The sequence below is a fragment of the Lithobates pipiens genome, unplaced genomic scaffold (genome assembly GCF_037356315.1).
Source record: "Lithobates pipiens isolate NorthernLeopardFrog02 unplaced genomic scaffold, aLitPip1_a1.2 Scaffold_22, whole genome shotgun sequence".
NCBI lineage: Eukaryota > Metazoa > Chordata > Amphibia > Anura > Ranidae > Lithobates > Lithobates pipiens.
The window spans coordinates 45348766-45363436 of record NW_027507784.1 but is presented as its reverse complement, the minus strand read 5'-3'; the positions used below and the strand labels follow the sequence as shown (position 1 = coordinate 45363436).

General features: G+C 47.4%; 1 protein-coding gene across 1 annotated transcript in view; it reads right to left on the bottom strand.

Moving 5' to 3' along the window:
- LOC143923719 (uncharacterized) overlaps positions 1-14671 on the bottom strand; it is a 174914-nt gene that overhangs the window by 121204 nt on the left and 39039 nt on the right. The window lies entirely within an intron of this gene.

Genomic DNA, 14671 nt, shown 5'->3' with positions numbered 1-14671 from the left:
CACCGTGATAGAGAGCACTGACATAAGCAGCGTGACATACAGCACTGACATCAGCACCATGATATACAGCACTGACAGCAGCACCGTGATAGAGAGCACTGACATCAGAAGCGTGACATACAGCACTGACATCAGCACAGTGATATACAGCACTGACAGCAGCACCGTGATAGAGAGTACTGACATCAGCAGCGTGACATAAAGCATTAACACCAGCACCGTGACATACAGCATTGACAGCAACACCGTGATAGAGAGTACTGACATCAGAAGCATGACATTAAGCACTGACATCAGCACCGTGATATACAGCACTGACAGCAGCACCGTGACATTAAGCACTCACACCAGCACCGTGATATACAGCACTGACAGCAGCACCGTAAGCAGCCACAGGAGTAAGTCAGCACAGCACAGGGATGGTGTGATCCCCTCATAATAAGCAGGCCCAGGAGAAACTCAGCACAGCACAGGGATGGTGTGATCCCCTCATAATAAGAACCCCCAGGAGGAAGTCAGCACAGCACAGGGATGGTGTGATCCCCTCATAATAAGCAGGCCCAGGAGAAACTCAGCACAGCACAGGGATGGTGTGATCCCCTCATAATAAGAACCCCCAGGAGGAAGTCAGCACAGCACAGGGATGGTGTGATCCCCTCATAGTAAGCAGGCCCAGGAGAAACTCAGCACAGCACAGGGATGGTGTGATCCCCTCATAATAAGAACCCCCAGGAGGAAGTCAGCACAGCACAGGGATGGTGTGATCCCCTCATAATAAGCAGGCCCAGGAGAAACTCAGCACAGCACAGGGATGGTGTGATCCCCTCATAATAAGAACCCCCAGGAGGAAGTCAGCACAGCACAGGGATGGTGTGATCCCCTCATAATAAGAACCCCCAGGAGGAAGTCAGCACAGCACAGGGATATCATAAGCAGCCCCAGTAGAAATATGACACCGCTCAACCTCTTCAAAGAGGAGGGTAGGGGCATATAGTACGGTGTGCTTTTTTGGGCACCCTAGACCAAGTTACCAGTCCTTATAAGAACTTTTGTGGACCAAGCAGGTTGTGTGTTAGTGATTAGCAGACTGTACTTCAGTCCCTATACCAATGAAGGACTGCTGCAGTATAGGGCAGCGGTCAGCAGTGGTGCACCTCAACCCTATCTATTGTGGACCGATAGCGGTCCTTACAGAACAGCAGACTGTACCTCACTCAACCCTATGTACTGTAGCACCCTACACAGACCAAGTTACCAGTCCTGATAAAGAGCTTTGTGGAACAAGTGAGTTGTGAATGATTAGCAGACTGCAGCAGAAGGGCAGCAGTCAAGTATAATATTCTTTCTATATTTGGAAGAAAGAATATTATACGTGTACACGCCTATTACCATACCACTGATACCAGTCCTGAAAAGAACCTTTGTGGAACTAATAGTAACAGCAAGTCTTTAAACTGACCCTCACTGCCTGACACACTGCTTCCTTCCTGTCCCTATACAAAGTGGCAAAAAAGAGGAGCCTGGAACAATTAGTGGTTACTGGAATAGCTCTTTTGTGGACCTGATAGTAACAGCTAATGATGATGATGATGATGACGACTAAACTGACTCTCCCTGTAGCACACACTGTCCTTTCCCTTTCTCTAAACTGACAAAAGACACTCAGGCTGCTGCAAGAATCAGTAGCACAGCAAACCTATATACACCTAACACCTATACCAGTCCTGAAAAGAACTTTTGTGTACCAAATAGCTAGCGATTTATCTCTCCCTACTCCACACAGCAACCTTTCCCTATAGTGACAGAAGAAAGAATGTAAAATGGCCACCGGATCGGGTGTATTTATAGGTTAGGGGGAATGTCCAAGTGTCCATGTGCTGTCATGTCTCAATTGGCTGTCCTGTACCCCATGATAGACGTGTCATCATAGGTCAAAGTTCTTTTACACATTAAACACGTAAGTCCGCCGGGGCGAACGACGGCAAAAGGCGAGCGAACGAGCGGACCGCGAACAACCGAAATTCGCGGCGAAACGACCGCCGGGCGAACCGTTCGGCCATCACTAATCCCTTGCATGGACTTACCAGACTGATACGCGGAGTTCAAGATCCCCCCGCCGGACTGTAGCTCTGTCAGTACACCCCGATCATCACTGGCTAAGCCTCCATTGAAGAAAAGTAGGGTCGGAAAACAGGGAAATCTAAACGGGGGTCGCCCATCACTCTCTGCTAGACACCCAAAGAATTGTGCCCACACCTGACGGGGCTGCTCAACCCACTGTGACTGGTCATGCCCTCCCCTTCTTCACTGAGTTGGATGTTTTGGTTCCATTAACAGTTAGGACACAGGGTGTTCTATTAACATCCAGGGATGATACATTCCGCAAACTTTAATTCTAAGCATTGCACAGTTAAGGTATTATTCCTTCTGCGTTCCTGGATAACTTTGACTCGTTTTTTATTTTATTTTGCTCGAGCTTGACTTGCAGATCCCATCGGGCAATGGAAGTATCTGCCTCCATGGATAGTTTGAGGAGCCTCACCTTTAAGGATAACTCACCACTTTAGATGCTGATGAACAATTAGCTTTGGGGGAGGGGGAGGGTTGTGTTGTGGTTTTTTTTTATTTATTTTTTCCTTCTTCCCCCACCTCCATGGTAAACACCAAGGCCAGGTGAGACTTGCACATAGAGACTTAGTTTTTGCTTTCTCTCCTGGAACAGGGGAGGACTCTCCCAGGAGGACGCTAGTTACGTTGGGCACTCAGCTTACTGTAAATTATTTTTCATATCTACATGTTCAAAGGTTGATTATCATGTTTCACAAATGTGGACTTATTTGCCTCTTGCAAGCAAGTATTTATTATGGCAATCCTTCGAAGCCTACAGTCGCTAATGCTGATTGAACTGTTTGTCTTGTCTGTACCCTAGATTGTTGCAGCTTGTGTCTTCTCCCTTAGAGGTTATAGTAGTGAATGTTTCTAAGATCTTATTTCTATAGTGAGGCCAAAAACAAGTGTGCTTATGAAAGCAGAGAACATAGGGCGACGGGTCTCCCCAGATGATAGCTCTTATATTTAAAACTTTATTCAACTGCTTAAGTGTTTTCAGAGAACTATTTATAGTTTAGATCTGAATAACTATCCCTTCAGCGGAGTTCCTCCCACCTACCCCACGAGTTGGCATAGTTGTGTTGCTGGTTGCGGCACAGGTGCTGCCCTCAAATTATTCCAAAGCTTGCAGATTTGACATCTGCAGGCAGTTCTTTGAAACCTTTTCTCTGGCATACGGCCCCGTACCTTGGGCAGTCCTTTTTACCCCTCCCACACCTTACCTTTTACCCCTTTCTTGTCTTTTCTTCTTTCTTGGTCTCTCCCCCTTTCTCTGTCCCTCTTCCTCTCTCTCCCTCTTAGCCCTTGTACACACGGTCGGAGATTCCGACAGAATGTTTCCTATAGGACCGTTTTGTCGGGTATTCTGACTGTGTGTGGTCTGCACCGGACTGTTTCCGTCGGAATATCCGACGGACCAAGTTTTCCAACTTGCTGGTAAAATTTTCTGACAAAATGCTCCTATCGGACATACTCTGATCATGTGTAGCCTACTCCGACGGACAAAGTGCCACGCATGCTCAGATCAAATTCCTAGACCAAAGCTATTGGCTACTAGCCTGAACGTAGTCCCGTCCTAACGAAATAACGTCATCATGTTATGTACAATCGGATTTTCCGACAACTTAGTCCGACCATGTGTATGCAACATCACTTCCGGACCTCTTCCGGAATTAATCAGTCGGAATTACTCTGACGGATTTGGTTGTCGGAATCTCCGACCGTGTGTACAAGGACTTACAGATCAGGAGATCGTCCGGAGGGAACAGCTAGCACGAAACATAGCTTATTCATCGCTGGGTTTCGGACCAACCCTGATCTCACATAACGTCCGTGGACTGAATATCCCAGAGAAACGCACATCTTAACTCTGGGAACCTAACAAGGTAAAATCTATGTTTGTCTATTTACAGGAAACACATTTCCAGAGCAACAAAATTCCCAATCTACTACACAAAGATTTCCCGCAGGCATTTCATGCCACGAACCTCTCGGACAAAATGAAGGGGATCACAATCCTACTACATAAAACAGCAGGCTTTGAGGTCACCCAGCAGCTATCAGACCCTGAGGGTAGATATTTTTTTCTAAAAGGGACTTGGGGAACCACCCCACTAACTCTAGCCAATGTCTTTTTCCCAAATAATGCGCACATAACCTTTTGCAGGCATCTTATTGAATTGCTAAAAAGTTTTGCCACAGGGTGTATCTTGTTAGGAGGAGACTTCAATATACCACTCAACCCTGCACAAGATACATCCACGGCTAAATCAAGTATGGCCTATAGCACCCTGAAATGTATTAAAAATCTTCTGTACTCCTTGACATTGATAGACTCATGGCGAACACTACACCCAACAGGTAAGGACTTTACCTGATACTCAGCACCCCACGATAAATACACACGTATTGATTATATTTTTGTGCCAGCACACCATGGAACGACACAAATAGCGTCCAAACGGTTGATTTATTGCATGATCACAACACAAAGATGGGAAGATGGCAGGAGGGAACTCATTCAGAGTGGTAGCACTATCTTTGTGTTGTGATCATGCAATAAATCACAATCGCTATTTGTGTCGTTCCATGGTGTGCGGGCAAATATCTTCATTGTGACTTGAACCAGTATCCAGCTGGTTGTTGCTACAGCACCCAAATCCGAGAGCGCATCCAGGAATGTGTGCGATTGGAATAAGAAGTACTAATTGATTATATTTTTGTCACGCAGAAAGATTTATTAGGCCGCGTACACACACGCGGACTGTTCGCCCAACCTTGTTCGTCAAACAGTTTGGGCAAACAGTCCGCTCAAAATTTGCATGAGCGGACTTGCCCACACACGAGCGGACTGTTTGACGAACAAGGTTGGGCAAACAGTTCGCTCAACTTTTGAAATGAACGGACTCGCCCACGTAAGGAGGAGGCAAATCCGCCCATTTCGAGCGCGTGTACAGGTAGGCGGGGCCCGCGAAGGAGACGTCGCGGGCTCCGCCGCCTGGAATGGGCTTAAAGGGGAACCCCAACGCCGAAAAAAATCCACACCAGACCCTTGTTCGAGCACGCTACCCGGCCGGCCAGGAAAGGGGGGCGAGCGAGCGCGCCCCCCCTCCTGAGCCGTACCAGGCCGCGTGCCCTCAACATGGGGGGTGCCTTGGGGAAGGGGGGGCCGCGCGGCCCCCCCACCCCAAAGCACCTTGTCCCCATGTTGATGAGGACAAGGGCCTCTTCCCGACAACCCTGGCCGTTGGTTGTCGGGGTCTGCGGGCGGGGGGCTTATCGGAATCCGGGAGCCCCCTTTAAGAAGGGGGCCCCCGGATACCGGCCCCCCACCCTATGTGAATGAGTATGGGGTACAATGTACCCCTACCCATTCACCTGTGAAATAAAGTACAAATAAAAACACAACACAGGGGAAAAAAAATATTTTATTGCACAGCCGGGGGTCTTCCGTCTTCGGGGGTCTTCTCGCCGGACTCCTCCGCTATGTGTGTGTAGCTCTTTTGCTAGCGGAGGAGTCCGGCTTTCTTCCTCCCCGCCGCCGGCCTCTTCTCCCGACTTCGGGGGTCTTGTCCCCCTCTTCGGTTCTTCTGCCGGGCCACCGCGCCTGGTCCGGTGGCCCGGTCTTCTGTCGCCGCCTTCGGTTCTTCTGCCGGGCCACCGCGCCTTCTTGTAGCTCTTTTACAGGCGGTGGCCCGGTCTTCTGTCGCCGCCGCCGCCGCCGCCGCCGCCTTCCGTTCTTGTTCTTCTTGTTCTTCTTCTTCTTCTTCTTCTCCTGGAGATGTTGACTCGACGAGCTCTCCGGCCGGAATGCCAGGGACACGCTCCGCTGCCACTTATATAGTGACAATGGGGCGGTGTCACATGGTATATGTCACATGGGTTGGTCACATGGGTTGATGTCACATGGGGACTATGACATCGTAAGGGGGCGGGGTCACCATGTGACCAACCCATGTGACATATACCATGTGACCCCGCCCCATTGTCACTATATAAGTGACCGCACAGCGCGGCTCTGGCATTCCGGCCGGAGGGAGCGACGTGTCAACATCTCCTGGAGAAGAACAAGAAGAACAAGAAGAACACGAACGGAAGTCGGCGGCGACAGAAGACCGGGCCACCGCCTGTAAAAGAGCTACAAGAAGGCGCGGTGGCCCGGCAGAAGAACCGAAGGCGGCGACAGAAGAACGGAAGACGGCGACAGAAGACCGGGCCACCGGACCAGGCGCGGTGGCCCGGCAGAAGAACCGAAGAGGGGGACAAGACCCCCGAAGTCGGGAGAAGAGGCCGGCGGCGGGGAGGAAGAAAGCCGGACTCCTCCGCTAGCAAAAGAGCTACACACACATAGCGGAGGAGTCCGGCGAGAAGACCCCCGAAGACGGAAGACCCCCGGCTGTGCAATAAAATATTTTTTTTCCCCTGTGTTGTGTTTTTATTTGTACTTTATTTCACAGGTGAATGGGTAGGGGTACATTGTACCCCATACTCATTCACATAGGGTGGGGGGCCGGTATCCGGGGGCCCCCTTCTTAAAGGGGGCTCCCGGATTCCGATAAGCCCCCCGCCCGCAGACCCCGACAACCAACGGCCAGGGTTGTCGGGAAGAGGCCCTTGTCCTCATCAACATGGGGACAAGGTGCTTTGGGGTGGGGGGCCGCGCTGCCCCCCCTTCCCCAAGGCGCCCCCCATGTTGAGGGCACGCGGCCTGGTACGGCTCAGGAGGGGGGGCGCACTCGCTCGCCCCCCTTTCCTGGCCGGCCGGGTAGCGTGCTCGGACAAGGGTCTGGTGTGGACTTGGGGGGAACCCCCACGCCGATTTTTTTCGGCGTTGGGGTTCCCCTTTAAGCCCATTCCAGGCGGCGGAGCCCGCGACGTCTCCTTCGCGGGCCCCGCCTACCTGGAGACGCACTCGAAATGGGCGGACTTTCCGAGCGGGAACAGTCCGCTCATTTCGAAAGTACAGCGGACAGGCCCACACACGGGCGGACTGTTCGCTCAAACACAGTTTCAGCGGACAGTTTTTCGGAATTTCCGAAAGACTTTGTCCGTCCAACTGTCCGCTGAAACTGTCCGCTGAAAGCCCACACACGAGCGGACTGTCCGCCCAAACACTGTTCAGCGGACAAGGTTGGGCGAACAGTCCGCCCGTGTGTACGCGGCCTTAGACGTACATGAGGCACACATAGGCATACAAACTTTTTCCGACCACGCGCCCATTTCACGTTCGAATGGCTTGTCCAGATCTGCGACCCAAACCTTGCATGTGGAGGTTGGACTCTGCTTTGTTAACGGACACTGAGCTACTGTCTAAGTTAACTGACGCATTGTGCAACTATTTCAGTGAAAACAGCTCAGAAGACCTTTCGCCCCTAACAATATGGAAAGCACACAAGTGCGTAATGAGGGGAGAATTCATTAGAGCGGGAGCTTTCCGCAAGAGGGAAGCAGAGAAGCAGATTAAGACATTGGCGTCTAAAATAGCATGCCTCAAGGCCCAACATAAAATGTCTTTAGATACCCTTAGGGGACAGGAACTATTACTGACACGACAAGAACTTCAAGATATTCTGGAGGTAAAAAGCAAACATGCTCTTTTCCTAAAAAAGAGAATTTACTATGAGCATGGGGACAAGGGAGGGAAGTTTTTGGCCAGAGCTCTAAAAGAAGCCTCTTTAATTAACAACATCCTGGCGATAAAATCCGTAGAAGGCCCCCTGACTAATCGAACACACAAAATAGCTGAAAGTTTCTACCAGTATTACTCCAAACTCTAGGATATCACATATCAACACAAACCAGGGGAGCTATAGGGGGACAGAGGTCAAATTATCCAGGATTATTTGGTACAAAGTGGTATGCCTACACTTTCCCAGAAGAGTCCGATTTCTTCAGAGGAACTGCTGGCTACAATCAAGAACTTTAAAATCGGGTAAGAGTCCTGGCTAGATGGGTTTACGGCCCACTATTATAAGGTATTTTCAAACATAATAGAAACCCCACTCTTGAGAGTGCTTAATTGTCTTATGGAACCTCGCCAAATCCCAAACATGTTTCTAGGGGCACACATTATGGTACTCCCTAAGCCGGGCAAAGACCCTACGGATTGCACTAGTTATAGGCCCATTTCCCTTCTTAATCTAGATTTGAAAATACTCGCCAAAAAAATAGCGATTCGCTTACGTATCTTCCTACCACAACTAATAGGACCAGACCAAGCTGGGTTTATGCCAGGGAGGGAATCCAGGGATAATGTGACCAGAGCCCTAAACTTGATTCACCATTGTCACAGCTCCAGCTTCGAGGGCTTTCTCCTGTCTACGGAAGCGGAGAAAGCCTTCGATAGGGTCGCTTGGGACTATTTATTAGCCACATGTGCACACATAGGCCTAAGGCCTCGTATGCTTTCCTGGATTTCCTCTCTGTTTCAGAACCCAACAGCACAACTAAAAATTAATGGAACCCTGTCTGAACCGGTACTTATTAGGAACGGAACATGACAGGGGTGCCCTTTATCCCCCTCCTATTTATATTATCCCTGGAACCATTCATTTGTACCATTAACAAAACTCCTTCAATCATGGGTTTCCAAGTTGGATCGAAAACATACAAAACTATGCTGACAACTTATTTTTTCTAACACACCAACACACGTCAATCCCCAATCTATTACATGCTTTTTCTATCTACGGTTATGTCTCACATCTTATGATCAATTACACCAAGTCAGAAGCTATGAACCTTACGCTCCCAATAGATGTGATGACACAGGCGCAAGCAAACAACTCTTTTAAATGGGTTACAGGATCGCTTAAGTACTTAGGGATTCGGCTTATCCCCCAGCTTAGCAACATCTTCTCGCAGAACTTTAAACCCATGACACGCCTGATCGAATTAGACTTATCTAAATGGTCCCTCAAATTTTTCTCCTGGTTCGAAAGAGCCGCCATAATAAAGATGATCATACTCCCAAGGCTACTTTATCTTTTCCATACATTGCCTGTCGAAAATTCCGGCCAATTTCTTTAAGCAGCTACAATTTATCCTCTGAAAGTTCTTATGGGCCCACAAAAAGCCACACATCAGCCTTCGCTTACTAATGAAGCCAAAGGCAGCTGATGGGATGGGTTTCCCAAATTTCAAGCTTTATTATTAGGCCACGCATTTGGCCAGAATTATACACTGGCATTATCTTGCTGGAAATAAGGATTGGGTATCTCTGGAGGAGAGTGTCTCAAAGACCCCATTAAAATTCACTCCATAGATACTATGGGCAAAATGTCCTTTGGTATTTTCATAACACCCACTCATTAAAGCCATGCTGAAGGCTTTCCACAAGACAGTCACATGTCATCAGATTGCTACTTCCCCTGGGCCCTTAACTCCCCTTATGCACAACCCAGATTTTACCCCGGGAATGGGCTCGAAGACTTTTGCTCTGATAACTCACCCCTTCTAGCCTCACACTTTGTACAGGCAGAGCAGGTCCTCCCTTATGATAGTCTGCTGGTTGGCCTCTCACCCTGGAAACTTCCTTTTTGGAATTATAGACAAGCATGCCACTACTTGCTTGCCCCCACAAGAAAGAAGGAGGTGCTGAGGGACCTTACCCCCTTTGAATCACTGTGCTTCAAGAGCGAACCCATTGAGAAAACAACCTCACTTATGTATGCATGTCTCCAGCAGCTTGATAATACAGATTCAGCCAGGTTCAGGGACCAATGGGAAACAGCACTTCAAACACATTTTACTGATACGCAATGGCAAAATGCATGTATCTTGGCCCATAAGTGCTCAGTCAGCACTAGGTTGCAAGAAAATTCATATAAACTACATTCACAATGGTACGCCACACCGGATAAAGTGAAGAGGTGGTACCCAGCGCTAACAGCCCTTTGCTGGAAATGTGGGGAAGCTAAAGGAGACATGCTACATATTTGGTAGAGTTGTCCCCGCATATCTCGTATTTGGGGAAAGATATGTGAGTTAATTTTACATATTACGAACACAAAAATGAAACTTACACTGGCTTGCTGCCTCCTGCATATCTCTGACAAAATATCTCCTTATGGCTTCAAAATCCCTGATCCCTAGATATTGGAAACTAACATCAACCCCAACAATCAGAGAATGGGTGAACTCAGTCAACTACATTTTTGCAATGGAAGAAACGCTTGCTATAGCCAATGAAACAGCAAATACATTTCATAAAACTTGGTCCCCATGGGTTCAGTTTAAATATTCTGATGCCTTTGACAGCTTGTCTACTGGAGGATTGGCTACTCACCCCTGGTGGAGTAATAATTACTAGCTATGCTTATTCCTGATAGCGGTCCAACAAAAGCGAGTTGACGATTCTCAGTGAAGATCCTCCTGTTACGTATTCTTTTTTTTGCTCTTTTCTTACTGTTTTTCCTACTTTTCTTCTATCCCCTTTCTACTTACCTCTGTCTAGAGAATATTTACTCTCCCCCACCCTCTTACTAACTATCCAACCCACATGTATAACGCCAGCTCCACTTTTATGTTGGTTACTGTGTTGATCGACTTAGGTTTGTTACACAATGACCTTGTAGTGCACCGAACGAGATGTCTACTCAATTACGTGATATTCAGTGTTTGTGCTTAAGATTGGTTCTCTTGTTTGGCATACAAAGTTTGCTTGTTAACTATACAGATATACTGTGGTTTCTGTTACTGTAATTTGACATTTGCCCAATAAAACTTTTATTGGGAAAAATAAAAGACAGTCAAAGCATTTCAGGAATCAAAGAAACTCCCCCTTTCTTGGGAGAGTGCATGTGATCAGCATGGGGCCAATAAGCACTGTCCAGACAGAGGGTCAGGAGTCCTGCATTCTCATAGGACAATCAGAAGAGAATGAAAATGCCTCCTACAAGCTTTGACCGGGAACTGATATAAGTCACAAGACTGCTATATGATGCTGATGAGAAAAGGTATTTAGCAGTTTGTATTTATTAAAATAATTGCATTTCCATGTTCTGTGTACTGTGGGAGACCAGATATAATGAATGCAGGCTCCTGGGTTTAGTAACACTTTAAGCCTTGGTGAAGGGAGAGTTCCTTTGACCCCCAAAACTCGCTGTCTGTCTTTTAACACGATGTCAATAAATTAATTTGGACTCTTAACTTTTAGTTTGGCTCTCCTTCCATGTGTGCAGCCTATTGCATTAGGGTGTGCACCTCAAAGCTCCAACACATATGTGTGTGTGACATATTTACCAGCCTCTTCCTCTCTCTCCATCCTGAAACAATGGTGGGAGGGGGTAAGGGAGCATGCAGGGGGACCTGGGCAGCAGAAAAAGGAATAGGGACAGGAGGGGTGGCGGGGTGGCAAACATTGGTGCCAATCCCCTATATTTTCCTCCTGTGCCAGCTGAATATCAGCAAGAAGGAGAGGAGGAGAAGCTGAATTTTAGCTGCTGCAGGAGAAAAATACAGTTCGGTTCCACTAAATTCTACTCCTGCCACTCCAGTGTAAGGGGTGTCAAAATCAGGTACCCCATAAAAAAAATAAAAAAAATAATAATATGTATCACATTTCCAGTTCCAGCAGTCCAGGATTATAGTTCTTAGAGAAAGTAATGAATGATGAAGAGCACAATATAATGGAACACTGCTTATATAGCGGGTGGAATCAAAAAGACAGACCTTTGTTTCTGGTGGGAACAGAATAGCAGTTGCTATCCTGTTTATCAGACTGTAGGTCATGCTTTATGTCATTGCAGGTAAGAGGGAGCATATTTAGGGCTATAAACAGGGCGAAATTAATTAAATTTACATCCCTGTGATCATTAAAGGCTAATTTTGCCGCTGTTTGATTAAATAACATAGTGGAACAGGTGCAGTTGTTTAAAATTTTCCATGAGGACGTTATTCCAGTATATGAGAATATTATGATTAAAGATATAGATGTGTATTATTATGTATGAACAGAATAGCAGTTGCTATCCTGTCTATCAGACTGAAGGACATGCTTTATGTCATTGCAGAAATGTTTCAATAAAAACATTTCTGGTTTTACCCGGCCCGCTCCCTTCGCACATTGGAATTATTGAACATACTTTCAGCATATGTGCAACAAAATTGGCGCCCAACGTGGGGCTGGGTGAAGAAAACAAAAAAGGTCACAGAAGTGGAAAAGAGCAGTTATGCTGTCCATGGCAAAGCTGAGAGAAGATTAAGGTATTAACTGTTGCTGTATGGGAATCTTACACAGATGGCTATAAAAAAAGTTGCAAAACAAAATCAGTGGGCACCTGATTCACATGACAGTCGGTGATCTCATTTAGACTTGCCAGTTTATCAAGGCCCCCAAAGCAAGTATGGTAAAAGGAAAGACCCGGCGCCACTACATGCGGATAGTCAATGAGATGATAGATGAACTGGTCGAGGCTGAAAGTGAAGAAGCAGTGACACAATTTCTCCAAGCAACTAAGAGATTCATCTGTGAGCTAGCAAAGAACAGGGACAATGCTGAAGCACTAAACATCAGTAAGAAAGACCCCCAACCGGAACAGCAATTAGCCTATTTAAATGACAATACCAAACTATGCAGGAGAAGTTCCAGGAACGATCAAGGAACAGATAAAAGAACTAAAAGCAAGGACTCGAGTGACAGTCATCCAAAACAGGAACCTATTCCAGTTAATCAGAGACTTCACCATGGTAACTTGCCAGATGTGACAATCAGGAAGGACTTTAAGATTGCTGGTCAGATAGGTGAAAAGGAAAAGAAAGACAAGCTGTCCTATACAATCCTTAAGCACCAGATCAACATGGGACTACAAAAAGTGTATCTCGAGTTTGAGATTGTGGAAGCTGTGGTAACAGCCATTAGTCCCGGCCTAAGTCTCAGATGTGTGCTGGAAAAGAAGAATGGACTAAACCTAGTGCAACTTAGGAGAATTCAAAAAAGCCATTACAAGGAGGAAAATGCTTCAGAACTGAACCAACAACTGATAAACATCTCACAGAATAGTAAGGAAACTCATTAGAATTTCCTGTTCAGAGCTATTGAGTTGAAGCACTGCCTGTTTGGCTCACAAGGAGAAGACTCTGAAGACTCAGATGAATACTTCGGGGCTAAGCTGATACAAAAGATATTCCTAAGGGCAGTGGGTACTGGACTGAGAAGTGACCACATCAAGTTCCAATTAAAGCAGTATTTAGGCGATCCTTCCATTCCAGATGAGGGGCTCATAGAGAAAACGAATGAAGCCACTAATATAGAGATGGAAAGGGAATAAATAAAGCTCAGCCCAGCAATTCGATGAAAGGGAAAAAGTTTCAGTACAATGTCTTACAGTGCCCTCGGGAACCAGATATCCTGACAACGACCGTCGACACAATATCTTGGTCCCCACCACAAGCAAGTAGCCCAACCATCCAAAAGTTGTCAAAGAGTAATTCTGAACTGGAAAAGCTGATGCTCCAGATGCAAAAAGACATGATAGAGATGAAACCCCTCTTCCAGAGAGCGCATTGGCGAAAGCTCCGACATGGCCGCCTGAGCCGAGAGCTCAACTCCACCGCGGACCACAGAGCAGCACAGAGCACGCTATAACCCCCAGAGGCTCACCACGCCACACGGTCGGAGCCCTGGGAACAGTAGAGAATGCCCTCAGATGCCCGGTCCCCCGTCAGATGGGACCTGGGACCGCAATTCGATAGCGCAGAGGAGCACTGGTGTACCAAGATGGCCGCCACCACCACATTACAGACACACTCGGCCCACACAGACAGGCTTCAGGACTCCAGGCAAGTAATAGCCCCAGCAATCTTGACCTACTCTCAAGCAACCCAAGGTGGTCCACACCATTCCCAGAAGCCCTCACACAGCCCCCATTTACCTCAGGCTCCATCCCCAGCCTCCACTGAGTCGCTGCTGAGCCAACACATGGAGGATTACTCTCTTTCTCCTGCGGGACACCCCATCTTCAGGGGTCTAGATCTCCCAGCTATTCCATACAGGACATATCGGCACTCAAAGCTGACCTCTTTTCTAAATTCTCCGACCTTTTGGACAGAGGCCTATCTAATACTGTGACCCAAATAACAAATAACATTAAATCTGACTTTGCCAATCTGGGGATCAGAATTGAAGCCATAGAGAACGAAATGGATAACGCGGTGGCCAGAACCAACCCGAATGAAGCACATATCAAAATCCTGCAAGAACAACTGGACACAACCATTGCTCGGATTGATGACCTCGAGAATAGGTCCAGGTACAAATCCGTGGTCTCCGGGAGAATATCACCGACATCCCCCCACTGCATGGGATATTATCTCACAGCTTATCCCACAAGTGCAGTCTCATCTCCTTCGGCTTGACAGGGACGCACCGGGCCTTGGGACCCCCTAGGAAGGATTGCTCACCGAGAGACATAACCGCCAAACCTCACTTTTATGCAATTAAAGAGGAGGTCATGAGGCAGTCACAAGCAAAGCCAAACCTATAGTACCAGGGTCACCAAATAAAAATTTTCTGATCTGGCTCCCTCCACTATCCAGAAGAGAAGATCTCTCAAACCACTGC